This window comes from Alexandromys fortis, unplaced genomic scaffold (genome assembly GCF_014885135.2).
Source record: "Alexandromys fortis isolate MF-2015 unplaced genomic scaffold, M_Fortis_MF-2015_v1.1 scaffold_102, whole genome shotgun sequence".
In the NCBI taxonomy this organism is placed as follows: domain Eukaryota; kingdom Metazoa; phylum Chordata; class Mammalia; order Rodentia; family Cricetidae; genus Alexandromys; species Alexandromys fortis.
Window position 1 is genome coordinate 2,855,208 of NW_026067984.1, and position 16,465 is coordinate 2,871,672.

The following is a 16,465-nucleotide window of genomic DNA, read 5'->3' on the forward strand; positions in this document are numbered from 1 at the left end:
TTTCCTGTACAGCCTCCTTTCAGAGGCATTGTCGGCTGAGCAGCTAGTAACACCTGAAGGGTACTGCATCTTCAAGTCTATTCTGACCCCTGAGTGTCATGTCCTAAAGTTTTCTCTCTGTTGGGAACAAGGAAGTCATGCCAGTTTAACAGAAATGCTACCAAAGGCAGTTTCTCAGTGCCAAGCAAGCTTTCTGCAACCTCTTTGGCCCTGTCAGAAAATGTAAATATTGCAAAGAAACCCAATACAAGCAATACATGCATAAAAACATATTCCCCAGTGAAAAGTTAAGATCCAGTCAGCGGGAAGCTTCAGCTCCAACTGCGATTCTTACCACAGAGCCATTCATTCTGAAGCCTCTGGTTTGGTTAATTTTGCTGCATTCTCTTTTGTCTTCCAACTCTTTGTGGTGAAGTTATAAAGAAAAATGTTAAGATTTGAAAGAAGACAGGGTCATAGAAGCCAGGTGAACCCATCTGGTGCTGGGTTCCTGTGAGGGACAACTTGTTCTCTCATTGATTGTATGGGTCTATTTATAACTATTTGCATCTTCTGACTTTATTTTGATAGATCATATGCATCTAAAAACTCAGCAATTTCTTCTAGGTTTTTGAGCTTTGGGGAGTTTAAGCTTTCAAAAAAAATCCCCTCCTGAGGGTCCGCGTTCGCTGGAGTCTGTTCTAAGGACACCATTTTCATCTCCGAGGGAGACACCTCCTGCTTTCTTCTTCTTTCTTGACAGGCTGGTCAATGGCCTGCCAATCTTGGTAACTTCTGCAAAGCACCGACTCTTGTCTGATTGGCTTTGTGTGTTATTCTTTTGGTCCCCACTTCATTAATTTCTTCCCTAATCTGTTATTTTTTTTGCCATTCATTGGGTCTGGGATTGATTTCTTGTTGCTTTTAAGGAGCCTCAAGCTGTATCATTAGGTTGTTTATTTGAAATTCCTAATCTTTTTTTTTTTTCATATGAGCACTTATAGCCATTAAGGCTACACTCAGTACCAACTTGGCTGTGTCCCAGAGATTCAGTTAGGTTGTATTTTTATTTTCATTTGACTATAGGAGTTTAAAATTTCCTCTCTGACTTCTTCCAATCCACTATTTACTTGAAAATGCACTGTTAAATCTCCCAGGATTGCTATGGTTTCTGTAATTTCTCTTGTTTAACCACAAAAGACCATGAGAGAGATTTTATTTTAAAAATAAAAATGAAATGAAAGGGAAACAGAGGTTGCAGATGAAATTATACCACATTATCTGTATGGATCCAGTGTAATTATACAGATCTTTCTAAAAAAACGGAAGGCAGAAAGGCCAGCGTGAGAAACAGGCGGTAGGAATGAAACGGTGAAAGAAAGGCTTCCCGTGCCATTTCCAGCCCCAAGGATGGAAGGGAGCCAGAACACTTGCTGCCTCTACACAGGGATGAGGGGGGATTATTTTACCTTAGATTGCCCACAAAAGAAAGCAGCTCCATTGTCACCCTGGCCTCGTTCTAGTCAAACTCAGTTCAGACTTCTGTAAGTAAAGAAGCCCAGGCTTCCAAAAGTATTATGGAGAGTTCTGCACCATGGGAACAAACAGGAAATTCACAGAGAATTTTGATAGTGTGGGAAGTGGGCAGTAATCGAACAAAGACCTAAAAATGTGTCTTTGGACCTGTGCAATAGCAGAGGCTAGATGGATTTGGTAAAGTCAGCTTTTGAAAAGCCTAGAGTTTGTAAGGAACGCTTTCCAAAGAAATACAAGTGTAAATATTGGTAGGGATCTCAGGGAAGACACATGGTGGAATAAAGACTTGTCACGCTAGAGAATATACATAGTCAAGAGGAGTGGACCGTGGACACAAACATGAGCTGGAACTGAGGATGGAGGTGGAAGCGCATGAAGTGTTGTGGGAATTTCAGGGAACAACCCTCCTCTGCACAGCGGTAGAAAGCTCAGCCGAGGTGCGCAGTGTCGACGTTTGGAAATAATGATGTTGCCGGTTGAGCAGCGATTTTCAGCAGTCTTTCTTGAAGGTGCAGCCTGAGTATTTTGTTGGAGCATATGAGAAAGTGGCCATCCGTAACAAGGACTGCTAAGCGACCTGGAAATAGATAATTTAAGAAATTCTTAGTCTATTCATGTTTTTAGCGTGTGTGTGTATGTGTGTGTGTGTATGGAGAGAAAAAGAGAGATGCTGTGGGACAATGGTCTGTATTCTGTCTCTTATATTATTTTTAATAAAATGCTGATTGGCCAGTAGCCAGGCAGGAAGTATAGACAGGGCGACCAGGCAGGAAGTAGAAATGGGGCAATGAAAACAGGAGAATTCTGGAAAGAGGGAAGCTTTTCCCAGTTGACCCAGCCGCAAAGGAAGCAAGATGTGAGTGTCTCTCTGAAAAAGTTACCAAGCCACGTGACCAACATAGACAAAAATTATGGGCTAATATAAGTTATAAGAATTAGTTAATAAGAAGAGCCTGAGATACTGGACCAATCAGTTTATAATTGATGTAGACTTCTGTGTTCTTCTTTGGTACTGAATGACTGCAGCACCAGGCAGGACCGAAATCTCAGTCAACAGAGAGAGACATGTAATATTTATGTGTGATGTACGTGCGTGTCTACAGAGGCCAGATGAACCTCTCAGGGACCCTGTTCTGTTGCTCCTAATTTATTTCATTGAAGTAAGGTCTATCACAGAAACGGGAGCTAAGTCAGTGGCCAAGAAACTGCAATGAGAGCCCTGTTTATGCTCCCATGTGTGAGTTCTCAGGATTTGAACCCATGTCCTCATGGTTGCAATATTCTCTACCTGCTCCAGCCATCTCTCCATCCCAGTGAGCACTTCTATCTGGTGAGGCATCTTTCAAGCCCCACTATTCACATCTTAAAGGACGCACTGTATCCTTTGTCCCTATAAACCTAAAGCCTTTTTGACTTTCACAACACCGAAGTATCACACCAATTCTGAAACTGGGAAGTGAACTCAATATATTAACATGAAAACTCTGTGTATGTTTATATTAAAGTCATAGTTACATTGGATGCCTTACCAATATTTGAGCCCTGACAGATGACACAGACACAGTCTTCCACAGTGTGCATGGTTTGAGAGGAAGTATGTTACAGACTCTGATAGACTTAATGCTGCTTGAGGCCCATTCCATGAGGGCAACTTAAACTGCACTGACTTTGGTGTTTGAAACTCAGATGTAGGCTATACACACTGATTGACAGAGCAGTAAGGGGCATGTGTTCTTGATAATGTAAAATCCAAATTTGAAATTTGTTTCACGGCTCTTGCAATAATTTCACATAAGATATTCCCCACAAATAAAATTTGGCAAGAACTCAGCAAAATAAGTTATGAATCAAAAAGAATCTATAAGTAGATAGCTATAAATAGATTTTTATTTTGAGTGGGCTCGCTGCAACCTTCTTATTTTTCAATAATGCTGTTTTCCCCTCTAGCTTGGTCCCTCTTACACAGCCTTATATTTTCATGGGTACTTGAGGCTCCCTAAAACAATTGAACATTTGAAGATAGATTTTTATTTTGTTGTGCTTGAAAGTTTCTGTCTTTCCTCACACATACACAGACATACTTGAGTTTTATCTACACTCTAGCTTTAGTTTATTTGTGTATTGATTTGTTCTTAATTTCTTAATTATATTTATTAATTTTTGTGAGTATTTTAGCTGCATGTACATATAGCACCACCTGCACGCTTAGTGCCTCTGAGGTCAGAAGAGGGCATTGGATCTCCTACAACTGGAGTTACACATGGCTGTGAGCCATTATGTGCTTATTGGAAATAGAAACTGGTCCTCTGAAATAGCAACAGTCTTAGCTACTGATGCATCTCTCTATTCCTTATTTATTTTTATGGCACTGAGGATGACCCTCAAAGTCTCATATACACAAGGCAAGCACTCATCCCCTGAACTCTATATTCTACTCTTGAGTGTTCTATTTTCTTTCTTTTTTTCTTGTTTTTTTGAAGCAGGGTGTTGAACAGGTTTGGAGCCTGTTCTGGAACTAGCTCATGTAGACCAGGCTGGCCTTGAACTCACAGAGATCTGTCTGCCTCTGCCTCCTGAGTGCTGGGATTAAAGGTGTGTGCCACCACCACCTGGCTGACTTTTCTATTTTCTAAATAGAAATTAATGCCAGTTTCCAACAAAGAGATTAGGAAATAATGAACAAACGGTTCTTTGCCACGGTTGTAACATTTTAATTGTCAAAAGAATCACACCAGCTGATATCATAGGATGTTAATCACATGCAGGCCCTAATGAAGCCAGGCACTATTTAAATACATAACTGGATTAATATGAAAGATCTGTACATATTTAGTTTTAATAAACCATAGTCATATTATGATGTCACCTTTGGAAAAAAATGGAGATACAGAGATATTAAGTATCATTTCCCCCACCTCGATCACACAGCTAGCAAGAGGGAAAATCAGGGCTCAAACTCAAGAAGTCTAAGCAGAGGATTATCCAGGTCGGTCATTTTGAGGAGTTCTCATAAAGTATCAGAATAAAAGTCCCCAGTCAGACTCAATAAATTTTTTCAAAGTTGTAGGCACTGGGAACTTGAATCTTGACAAACATCTATAGATAATTTTGATGACTGACTTGCAAGATAGAAACACCACTGTACCAAGAAGGTTCTCAGGCAGGGGCACACTAAAGATCACTTTATGTCAGAGGCCAGAGTCACCGTGACAATAGTCCCTGCTGTCTAATTTCACCATTTCCTTGCTTGCTGGTAGTCAGAGCTACCAAGGGAACAGTGCATAGCACGAATCGGAACTTGATAGAAAACTGCAATTGTTCATGTTGAATAATACCGTATACTTTGGATCCTCTAAAAAGGTTCATGTGTTCAAGGCCTGGCCTCCAGGGTGGTCTTGTTGAGAAGTAGTAGAATCATCAAGAGGGGAGGGGCTTAATGGGACGTATCCATTTAGGCCACTGTATGGGTGTCCTCCAAGGAGATAGTGGGAAACCCAGCCCTTTCCCTTCCATCTCCCTTCCTGGCCATGAGATGAAGAGGTTTGTTCTGCCACGTGTCCATACGATTATCCACACCCTCATCCGAAGCAACAATGACCAACGAATCGTGAAATGAAGCCTCCAGTTCCTGAGCCAAGGAGAGTGTTTGCTGTAATGGAATGAAGGGGGAGGAAAGGAGAAAAGGAGATTACTGAAGCAAGCAGGCAAATCACTGTAAACGAACACAGCAGTCTACGGGTAGAAAAGGCACTCAGGTGCAGAGAAGCTCGGGATGCTTTGGCCCAGTTTTTCAAATTTCATACAAGTTGGCATTTCCCCTTCTTTTCTTGGAAAAACTTGTTTTAAAATTTGTTGATTAAATAAATGTCTGTTTAGATAGCTGAACATTCTCTGCATCCTCTATTTCTAGACATCGGATATGTAATCATCCCAAATATCCTGAGACAATATCTCCCAAGGCTCTCCTTAGTGGTGGAGCTGGCTGCTCCATGAAGAGTTTCTTGAATAGCTGGATTGAAGTAGGGTTTAAAGCCAAAGCTCCAAACACAGAATATAGCTCAGGAGCAGATCATTTATCTAGCATGTGTAAGAAAGGTCTTGGGACTGATCCTAAGCACACTAGAAAGAAAAACAAAGGAATAATAAAAATTACAGTTTTAACAGTATCACTTTTTAGGATACATGTCCTGAAATTTAAAAATCTGAAGTGTGGATATTTCTAAGCACTGATTATTCTCTTCCGGGGATTAAATCCAGGGCTTTGCATCTTCTAGGCAAATGCTTTACTACTGAGCTATATACCCACACTTGAAAAAAAAATATTTTTATTTATGTTTGTGCTGTGTGGTGGTGTCTCTGTAAATGTCACACATGCGGGTGCCTGTGGAGAACAGAAGTGGGTGTTAGAGCCTTTGGAGCTGTAGTTACAGGAGGTTGAGAGCTTCCTGATGTAGACCCTCTGCTGGCCTCTCAACTTCCAACCGTACCATTGAATCATCCTGTGTTTTAGTTGTGCTGACAAAATTCTCGTGGCACCAAACTGAGTCAGTTTAGTCTGTGTCCACCTACATCTTGTGGTTATATGTACTTGTATGTTTATATTTTCTTAGTTTCTCTTTTGTAACCACTTTTCTCTCAGTCACCCAGTATTGAATCTTATGGCCCCGTCCTCACACTTAAAAAAAATATCCCAGAGTCACAAGGGACTTCCTTCCAGCACAGAAAGACTAATTTGTGACTGTTGAAAGCGTGGAGACAACAATCAAAGCATGTGTTAGTCAGTTAAAGGTCCTCTCATTTCAATATGGTAACAGGGAAAACTTGGTCTCTCTTGCATTATACTTTCATAGTGGTAATATATGGGCTGAGAAAATAACTGTTATGAGCATTCTGCAGGAGTTGAGGGATGGTTATTTTCATTTTTCCTACGGAGTGTACACTAACCTACAGTATTTTTATTAATGAGATAGTTGAAATCCTTCAGAAACACCGGATGAACAGGTGTTAATTCTGCTGATGAGTCTCCTTTAGAAACCAGGGTGTTTCTTTGATCTTCATACCTGTGTTTCAGGTGTGCTGCTTCCTGTGTGTCTCAGACTGGATAAGGATCCAAGATGAGTTGGGGAATCCCAGTGGCCGTCTCACTGATAGGACCAAAATGCCCATCCTGCGCCATGGCTGAAAAAGGAAGGAAGGAAGGAAGGAAGGAAGGAAGGAAGGAAGGAAGGAAGGAAGGAAGGAAGGAAGGAAGGAGAGAGAAAGAGAGAGAGAGAGAGAGAGAGAGAGAGAGAGAGAGAGAGAGAGAGAGAGAGAGAGAAAGAGAGAAAGAAAGAAAGAAAGAAAGAAAGAAAGAAAGAAAGAAAGAAAGAAAGAGAGAGAGAGAGAGATTCAGGCCTCCCAGAAAAGAGCACTCTATTTTGATATTAACAAAGGCAAATTGTGCAGAGGCAGACTTGTTAGAATCTCATTTTATGAAAATGACAGTTATGACTACTGTGCTCCTGTTTATGAAATGCTTCGTTTAAACAGCTGACAATATTACTGAAGGGAAAGAGCACCTCACCAAATCTCCTCCTTACTATTTCGTAGAGAGGTCTATTTTGCCATGATTTTAAACAGAAGATCCTCTGCTCTGCAACGAGGCAGAGTATTTATAGCAAAAGCCTTTCCCAAAGCAAATACGAAGGAAGTCAGATAAAAGCTACCTTTGATTTTGAGGTTTAGCCAGGCTGTGTGTCTAGAAGAAGAGACTAGATCCTGTGAGAAAGGAAGGGACCACTGGAGAGCCAGTGTCCGCCACACACAAGGTCCCTTAAGTCACTGCCTGGGCCTGGTTGGCTAAGGCCTGGAGATTGGCCAGAAGAGACAGGGGGGGACAATTAGCCACTCCCAGGCAACCACAGCACACTGATAGGAGGGAGCCACATGGGGTGAGGAGATGGGGGAGTATTTTCACACAAAACGCTGTGTCTTTGTGGCTTGGAAAAGAACATGAGAGAAACAGCTCCTTCTTGCGAGTCTCCGACCTAGAGCCTGTTGTGCTTCCCCTGTGCTGGATTCCGACCTAGTGCCTGAAAGTACTTCCCCTTTGCTGGATTCCGACCTAGAGCCTGTATGTGCTTCCCCTGAGCTGGATTCCGACCTAGTGCCTGAAAGTACTTCCCCTGTGCTGGATTAGCACCAGCTGTGTAGCTTGGAAATGTCAGGCCGGATCCTTACAGTGAGCATGGATTGAGACAGCTCCAGGAGTTCTGCAAAGGTGAACACAAATCTTCACTGAGGAAATCCACTTTAAAGAGAGGCCTCGGGCCGGGCGATGGTGGCACACGCCTTTAATCCCAGCACTCGGGAGGCAGAGGCAGGAGGATCTCTGTGAGTTCGAGACCAGCCTGGTCTACAAGAGCTAGTTCCAGGACAGGCTCCAAAGCCACAGAGAAACCCTGTCTTGAAAAACCAAACAAACAAACAAAAAAAAAAAAAAAGAAGAGAGGCCTCGGATAATCTTTACAGATGGAATCTCGAGAAAAGGAGCTGCAATAAGAGAGGGCCCCGGTTCTGGTGGCATCTCTGCAAGAAAGTACCCTGACAAAATGCAGCTTACGGGGGACAAACGAGTTTAATGCTAAAACGCCAAAGTGTAAGGGGCTGTAGAGATGGCTCAGCAATTCCTAACTCTTGCTGGCCTTCCAGAGGACCCGAGTTCAATTCCCATGACCATCGCTGGATGGCTCACAACCTGTAACTGCAGCTCCAGGGAATGTGACACCATCTCTCAGCACAACCTACACATAGTGTCAGACACATACATGCATAAATAAAGACAACATTTAAAAAAAAAATCTAGAGGACAGCCTACCTTTGCTGGGAGTCAAGGCAGGGAGAGCTAGTCACCAGACATCTACATCAGGAGCAGAGAGAAATGAACGTGCACCCTAATCCATCTCTCAAACTTTCAGGAGGCCCTGTGAGCCACAAACCTCCGTGTTCCCAGTAGCTCCGCAGGCCAGAGACCCAGCCTTTAACATCTGTAAGACTGTGGGCCCACTAAAGAGCCAAACAAGATCACTATCCAAAATAGAATATAAAGTAATCATTTTCATATACTGAAAAATTAAGTATATTGGTGATGTAGGGGAAACAATAAAATATGAAAGTTAACCAGTGTGAAACCAGAATCCAAAAGAATCTCCAGGGAAGAAAAGTATAATAATTGAAAACAAAATCTCATGAGTAGGACTGCAAAATAGAGAAAATTTAAGATAGCATTCATTTTAACTCAGAAATAGGTATAAAGGAATAGTCCAGATTAAAACAAAGAGCAAGATGAAAATAGAAAGCTAATAGATAAAATATATCAAGTGTACCGCAAAGGAGGAAAAGAGATGAAAAGGAAGTCAGTGTACTCTGTGAGACAAAACCTGAGATTTCAGAATGTAGGTCAGTCATGTATCCTCTGACTAGCCCAACAATTTCTAGCAATTTTTAAGTTTTTCTTAAGACAGGTTTTCATGTAGTCCCTGCTGTCCTTAAATGCAACTTACTATGTAGTCAAAGATGACCGTGAACTCCTGACCCTGTTTCTGCCTACCAGGTCCTGGGTTTAGTCACCTGTGCTCAGGAAATTGCTAAGGTTTTAAAGTCCACTCAAATTCTTGGCTAAACTGACTACCGCAGAGAAAATTAAATGTTTGACCCGGCAAGAAGCAGCACAGCAGCAACCGACTCCCAACCTTGCTGACTTCTTAAGAGGTGTGAGCAGAGGCCAAAGAAAACGGGCCATGGTATAGAAAACCAGAAAGCAATGAAAGAAAAGGACTGGCTGAACAGAATTTTATGTACCGCAAACTGACCTTCAGCAATTGGAGAGCCGGTGGCTTGGACATTAAGAAACTAAAGCATACTCAACACCTGTCAGAATAATTATTAAATAGAAGACCACAAAGGTGAGAGGGAGGAAGAGGGATGTAGAAGGAGTTAGGGGGGCAGAGTGTGGGGTAGAAGGGAGGCAGCACTTATGTGTGAAATTCTCAAAGTTTTATTAAATTAAACATAAAAAATAAAATACAGCCTCTAGATTTTTTTAAAGACTTGACAGAGCCTGCACTACTGAAAGTGAATTCCTATTTCTAGCAGAAAGCCACAGTACAGAAGGACAGAGAGCAAAGCGAACAGCAAACAGAGAGTCTGAGTTTTCATTCAGTTTAAAGTGGTTCTACTATCATACAAAAAATTAGGTTCATTATGGCATTTTTCAAACAGATTTGGTTTGCTATTTCTTTTCCTTACTTCTTCCCCCTCACCCAGGTACCCTCCTGCCTCCGGTACCCCCTTCTCTGATTTTATGTCACTATAACCTCTAGCCCACCCCCACTCTTTCCCCCATACCTCATACTTTTTCATCACACCCCAAGGACCACACTCTGATTTTTTAGCCTTTGCTCTCTCATTTACTCACGTCCTGTGGTGTCTTGAATATGAATGGGCCCCATTCACATATATGAATGATTGTTCTCCAGCCAGAACTTTTTGGGAAGGATTGGGAGGTGTGGCCATGTTAGAGAAAGCATGTGGCTGGGGTGGGCTTTGAGCTATCTAAAGCCCACACCTTTCCCAGTCTCCCTCTTCCTCTCCCTTTCCCTACCCACTCCAACCTTTCTTCCTCTTTGTTGTTGTCTCAAGATGTAACCTCCCAACCCCGGCCCCACAGCCAGACCTGCCTGCCACTGAGATGTCCACCACACCATCATGGCCATGGACTCACCCTCTGAAACTAAGCCCAATAACTCTTTCTTCTGTAAGTTTACTTGGTCGTGGTGTCTCTTCATGGCAAAAGAAAAACAGCTAAGACATGAATATTAAAAGTTAGGATTTGCATATATGAGAAAATATCATGTTTTGTCTTTATGAATCTAGATGACCTCACTTAATGTGATACTTTCCAGATCTATGCACATCCTTGCAAATTTCATAAATTCATTTCTCTTTGGAGCCAAATGAAATTCCTTTGTGTATCTAGAACATTTACATTTTTCTGAGTAAACAGGGAATGGCTTAGAGGAATAAGCTGATGAACTGTGTCAATTTTTAATTTTAGAACTTCTGTTTATTAAAGACTGTCTAAGACGAGCTGCAAGCTAAATCAAATGTGATGTACAAGACACAATCGCGAACAGATGAAGAGTTTGCCACGGTTTTGCCTGCATGGCTTTTCATTTCCTTTGATCCATTTTCAAGAACTTTGATTTCAGAAAAATACATTAGATGGTAGGGACTAATGTCATTGGCTATATGTCTTGGCAAGTCTTGTGTAATTGCATCAGCTTCAGGTAAAGGACCATTTACATGCTTCTTGGTTTTTTTTTTTTTATTAAATGCCTAGGTAGTTTTTATTAAACATGAATGCTAAATTCTATTTCTTTTATGGCGATATTAACTATTTCCTGAGCTTTTATCATCATTTTCATCACAACTATATATAATTGAAGCTTTTGTAATTGCCCTGACATAGTGAAAGACATTTCAAAGGAGGTCTTCACGCCCCTGCCTTCAGCTTTCAGACCCCTGAAACAATGAACAGATAATAATTAGAATTTCCTCAGAAATGTCGTGGTGGGGAAAGGGACATGCTGAGAGTGGCAGCGAGAAAAGGCACTTGCATCTCAGAAACAGAATCCACAGAGTTCTGAGAATTTACAAGGTTGTCTTGAAGGAGAAAGTGGAGGTGGCAAATTGATGGGTTGAGGATGGAACACACCTGGAAAAGAACTGCTTGGTTGTGAATTACCTCTTGCCTTCTCTTTAACAAAATTTCATTTCAGTATTGTTAGCATCACCAAAAGTAAGCAGAGGTTTCATTCCTGGTGTGACCAAATTGACTACTCCTTTCTCTACTTTCACTCTTTCTTGTCTCTTTAATGCTATTGGAGACGGTGGCAGAGCCTAGCTTGCCAATACGGAGCTGTTAGAGACCAGACCGTTACCCTAAAACCTCTGCGTCACCCTCTGTTTGTGTTCTTTGCTCTTGGTTGACATTAACAGTGTTTCCAAGTTATTCAGAATTTGTTTATATGATGAGAATAGTAACTAACTCTATTAACATTTTGATCCTCATTATCGAATTCATAGTAAGATAACATAGAGTATAGATCACAGGGGAATTTAAAAAAAGCAATAGAAGAAAATAATGCTCAGCTCTGGGCTGGTCATTCTGCTTTTCAGTCCAAACACCACCTATAGAATGATGACTGCAAGAGGCCAATGAATAGACATGGCATCCCTTCTTCCCAGCCCTCTCTCTTATTAACCCTTTCACTGAACAGAAAACATAGGGAAAACACTTGCTAGTGATCACTTAGTTAATATGCTGTAATGCTTTATCAAATGACAATTATACCTAAGCACTGCCCAGAAGCTTAGGGACAATGCAGTAAAGACCACTGTTGCAATGGTTCTCCCAATGTATATACATATATATATATACACATATACATACATACATATATATCATTCTCCAAATATAGTATGATACACAGTTTAAAAATTTCATGAAGTATATATATGCAATGTCAGAAAAATAAAACTGAGGAGAGTTTGTGGGTGAAGAGTAATAAGGAAGGGACATGGGAGGAAACACCTGTTTTTTCAGGCAGCTTCAGCTGTTTCTTGCACTGTTTCTTTAAATTTGTTATACATTACATATGTTTTTGTGACAAGCACTCATGAGAATTGTTTTCCTCAGGAAAACAGAAACCATTTTATACAGTTTGGACAGGAAAAGGTACTAACAGGAAGACCCGAGGGCAGAATTCAGGAAAGAGGAGAAAATACTATTGGTGATATGAGCTTCCTGCATCGTGGGTGGTGATCAAAATCACAAGACCCTTTGTCCCTGCCGGGTCACAGCTCTGGCCAGAGAGGACAGTTATTCCCCCTTTGCTCTGCCGTGTAAGTCTCCCATGAAGTCCCAATCTAATTTCAACCTCTGGTTGGCAAGGGATTCTGGGAGCACTCATTTCGCTCTTTGCGTTGTGCGTGTGATTGTGTGAGCATACTCAGAGTGAACTGAGCTGATAACAGAGTCACGACGACTCCACAGCTGGAGAGCAGATCTACTGTTGCAAACACTGCAAACGTTTGTTGTCATCCAGTTGCTCCACACAACTGTCTGCTGCAGGGTGTTGAACTTGTTCATTTCGGTTCATCTAAGCTATAGATGAATTGACTTGGTTTGAGCTAATTAAGACATTTGGAACGCGGAGATGACACTGGACTGAGAACAGCCTAGATGGTAGAGTAGAGGCTGTGGAGAAAGCCCTCTCCAGCTCCTTTCATGAGTTCTTAAGTAGATCAAGTCTAAGCATTAGGAGTTGTCTGAATATTAATCTATTTAATCATATTTCAGATCTATTTACGCATGTAGAACATTTATCTTATTTGTTATGGGATGAACTCCTAAAGTCAGTTGTATTCTCTAATCATTTAACAATGTTTTACTTGGATTTAATTGAGATAAAAAGAAAACTAATCTAGTCACTGGTCCACAAAAGCTCAAAGTCGAGAATAGAAAGAGAGATTGGAAAATAATTATAGTTCGATGATATGAATGGTGAAACTGAGGTGACCACTAGGTTCTTTTGGGGCCCAAGAAAGGTTAAGATTCATTTTGATGAACTTAGATCTCTGAACTGTCAAATCAAGACTGCGTAGAAACTTCCTTAATAGAAGCATAAGTTTCTGTCAGAAAAGAGGAAGTTAGGAATTTGAAAGCTGGATTGATTAAGACTGTTTTGAAGTTGTACAGAGCTCAGAAACGGCCAGATTCAAAACAGAGGGTGCTAACATCAGCTTGTGCTGAGTATACAAACAGGAGAGGACCTGAGATTCCTATAGCTCTTGGGAACCATTGAGAAATAGTTGAAAATGGATGAAATAAAAATCACAATATAATTGAATCTTTTTGCTTATTGCTTTCATTGTAGAAGGAGAAAGAAAAGTTGAAATAACCATTATTATGACAACTATAGCCTATTCAAGAAGCAAGTTTAAAATTACTTTTATTTTATGAACATAATCCATCAGAAAAGGACCAGGAGCAGATATTAACTGGAATTAGGTAAGAGCTAATGTAAGTGAAATTTATAATTCAGCATTAGTCTTATCATCCTTTCAACATGACTTTCAGTATTAGGTTTTATTTAACACTGGGTTCACCTCATTACTAAGTGGAATAAGGAATTGCTTAAATTTCCTGGTAAATTGGGTCATCATGTAAACACTTGAAATCTATCTAACAGAAAGCCAATTTCTGTTAGTTTCAGAAATGGCTACAACTCAGCCTTCTGAGTTTCCACTAGCCTCCTTTGTTAAAGGTTCACTTTCTGTGGTAAACAGGCAGGTGCGTTATGTCTCTGAAAGAAAAGCCTCTTCCAGAACACTTAGACAAGAGGTACTTATGAAATATCTCCAGTGTAGTCAGAAGCTGGTGCACTAAGCTAGGGAAGGAATTCTCTGCAACAAAACTTTTAAAAGACTCTTACATAGGCCTGAAATGCTGAGTCATGGTGGGGAAAAAAATCACAACAAAGTGACTGAAAATACAGTCATTCAAAGCAAGTCCCACAGAACTCGAATCTCTCTCCTGAACACATACTGTGGTGGGGATCCAGGGCCCAGGATAGAGTGCTAAGATGTTGGAATGCAGGTCCACTGGACTGGAAGACCATCCTGCAGTACTTGGCAGGATCATCACATACAGACAGAGGGGAAGATTTCACACAATGGTGTAGTAGAGGTCTCCTGCCTGTCCTAGCCCAGTATTTTTTTTTTAAATGTGCTTACCTGGAGAAAAGGTGATCTGGATAACATAGGAGGTCAGGTGCCATGTTTTCTTCAGCTCTATGACCAAAACAGCTGCAGAAGTACAGGCCGTAGAGGTTCAAGGGATACGGGATACGGGTGGCAGACAGACAGAGATCTTAATAGTGTTTTCACCACAGCCCATACCTATTTGGGAACTTTGATTATCCTCCAAAGAAGGTACCATTGTAACATCTGTGGATTTTGAAACTTTGAATCAAGGCAACAGAGAAAACGTCAATGCTAGTTAAATTTATATATTAATCATCCACTTGAAACAAGATAGAAAGAATCACCTGAGAAAGGACCATCAGTTGAGAGGCATGCCAGATCGAATTGGCCTACGGAAATATCTAGAAGTCATATCTCCATTGGAAACTGATGTAGGAGGGCCCCATCCAATATGAGAAGAACCGTTTCCAAGGCTGGGGGTCCTGGGCGGTATAGAAAAAGCTAGCGGGGCACGTGACTGTGAGCGAACCAATAAGCAGCCTTCCCGGGTGTTTTCTGCTCCCCTTCCCTCCCCTCCTTGAGTTCCTGACTGACTGGCTCACCCATGGCCTCCGACTTGAAGTGTATGCCGAATAAACCCTTCCTCCTCCTAAGTATTTTTTAGGAGATGGCATTTAATTTATGACAGCAACAGAAATAAACCAGAATAATTCCCATTCTCAAGGAAAACAGAACAAAATAAAAGAAAACCCAGCTTTAAAGGAACAAAAACATGAGGGAGGTAGCCTAACCTTGTGGCCACTCCCACTCCAGATTTATTCTGTTATTTGTGTCTTACGTCAATGTGGTATACTTGCGACAATTAGTAACCGGCACTGGTGTACTCCTGTAACCTGGCGTTTACACGGCTCTACAGTCTCCTTAGCTCGGCCTTTTTCTTTCTCTTCCCAGCACGGCATTACACTTGGGTTCCTTTGGGCTGTGTTGATTCCTCAAGGTCTCATTTTGTGGGGCTGGAATGCACATCATGTTGGGAAGTTGCCATGTGCTCCTAAAGCTTGTTAAAGGCAGACTCTGGGAGTGAAATGGGCTCTCCTGACTCAGACTCCAGTTATTTCTTTCAAGTAGTCTCAAAAACGTTCTTCAAAGCACTGCTTGCTGGGACAGGCTAGCCACCCATCTCTCACGTTGAGCAAAGCAAGAAACAAAACAGCTGGAGCAAAATCATTGAACTCCTGAAAAACAACTCCGGTCAAAGTCCTCCGAGAGAAACCTTCGCTCTAAAGCCCTTGTTTAGCACAAGATCTGGAAAGTTTGGGGAGGAAGGGCAGAACTGGAAGTGACCGGTGGAAAGCTCTTCCATGAAGAGAGAGCTTGATCAGGCACTCCTGTTGACTGCCTAACCTATCCGGTGGGTTTCAGCTGGGACGACAGCATCATCTGCCTGCTGTCAATCATTCCTCTACTTGAAAACCTGCTTGGAGGGGCTGACTGCTTCAACCAGACCTTTTTCATAGTCTATTTCTACTGAATGTTTGCAAGGCCCCGATTTGTTGAGGGGGGGGGGCTCTCTATCTTCTACTGCCCATGTGTTCTTTTGCTTTTGTTTGACACACATTTAATAAAGTCATTGATTCAAATCCAAAAGTTTACATAGAACGTAGCTGTTGTGGTCAGCATCAGTCAGTCACAGGATAACAGCTTTCTTTCTTTTTTTCTCTTTCTTTTTTAATTTTTAAGACTTTGATCATATTCAATTCCTTCCATACTCCCTCCCCTTCCCTATCCACTCACCCAACTTTAGGTTCTTTCTCAAAAAAGAAACAAAAACCCAATACATCGACAAAATCCCCCGAGGAAACCAAGAAAACAAAATAAAATTACACTCAAGATGAAAAAATATATATATCATGAAACTGTAAGCAAATAAAAGTACAAACACAAAAATAAAAAAGCTACAAAGTCCATTATACGTTGGTCTGAACACACGAGGCCTGTCCTGCAGCGGTTGTTACACCCAGTGTCGCTCTTCTGGACTAAACTGATGCTTCCTTTCCCAGCAAGTGCGACAGTTCAGTCGTCAACCTTTATCCCAGTAGCTAGGTTCTCATTCATTCTTTTTTTTTTTTTTTTTTTTTTTTTT

The 16,465-nt window shown here is 41.3% G+C and overlaps 1 long non-coding RNA gene across 1 annotated transcript; it reads right to left on the bottom strand.

Annotated features, from left to right (window-relative positions):
• Positions 1–4,244: 4,244 nt before the first annotated feature.
• LOC126511601 (uncharacterized) lies at positions 4,245–15,761 on the bottom strand. Its single transcript, XR_007594748.1, has 3 exons — positions 14,353–15,761; positions 6,576–6,693; positions 4,245–5,164 (listed from the first exon to the last, which is right to left on the bottom strand). It is a non-coding gene; the product is annotated as an uncharacterized lncRNA (long non-coding RNA).
• Positions 15,762–16,465: the final 704 nt, after the last annotated feature.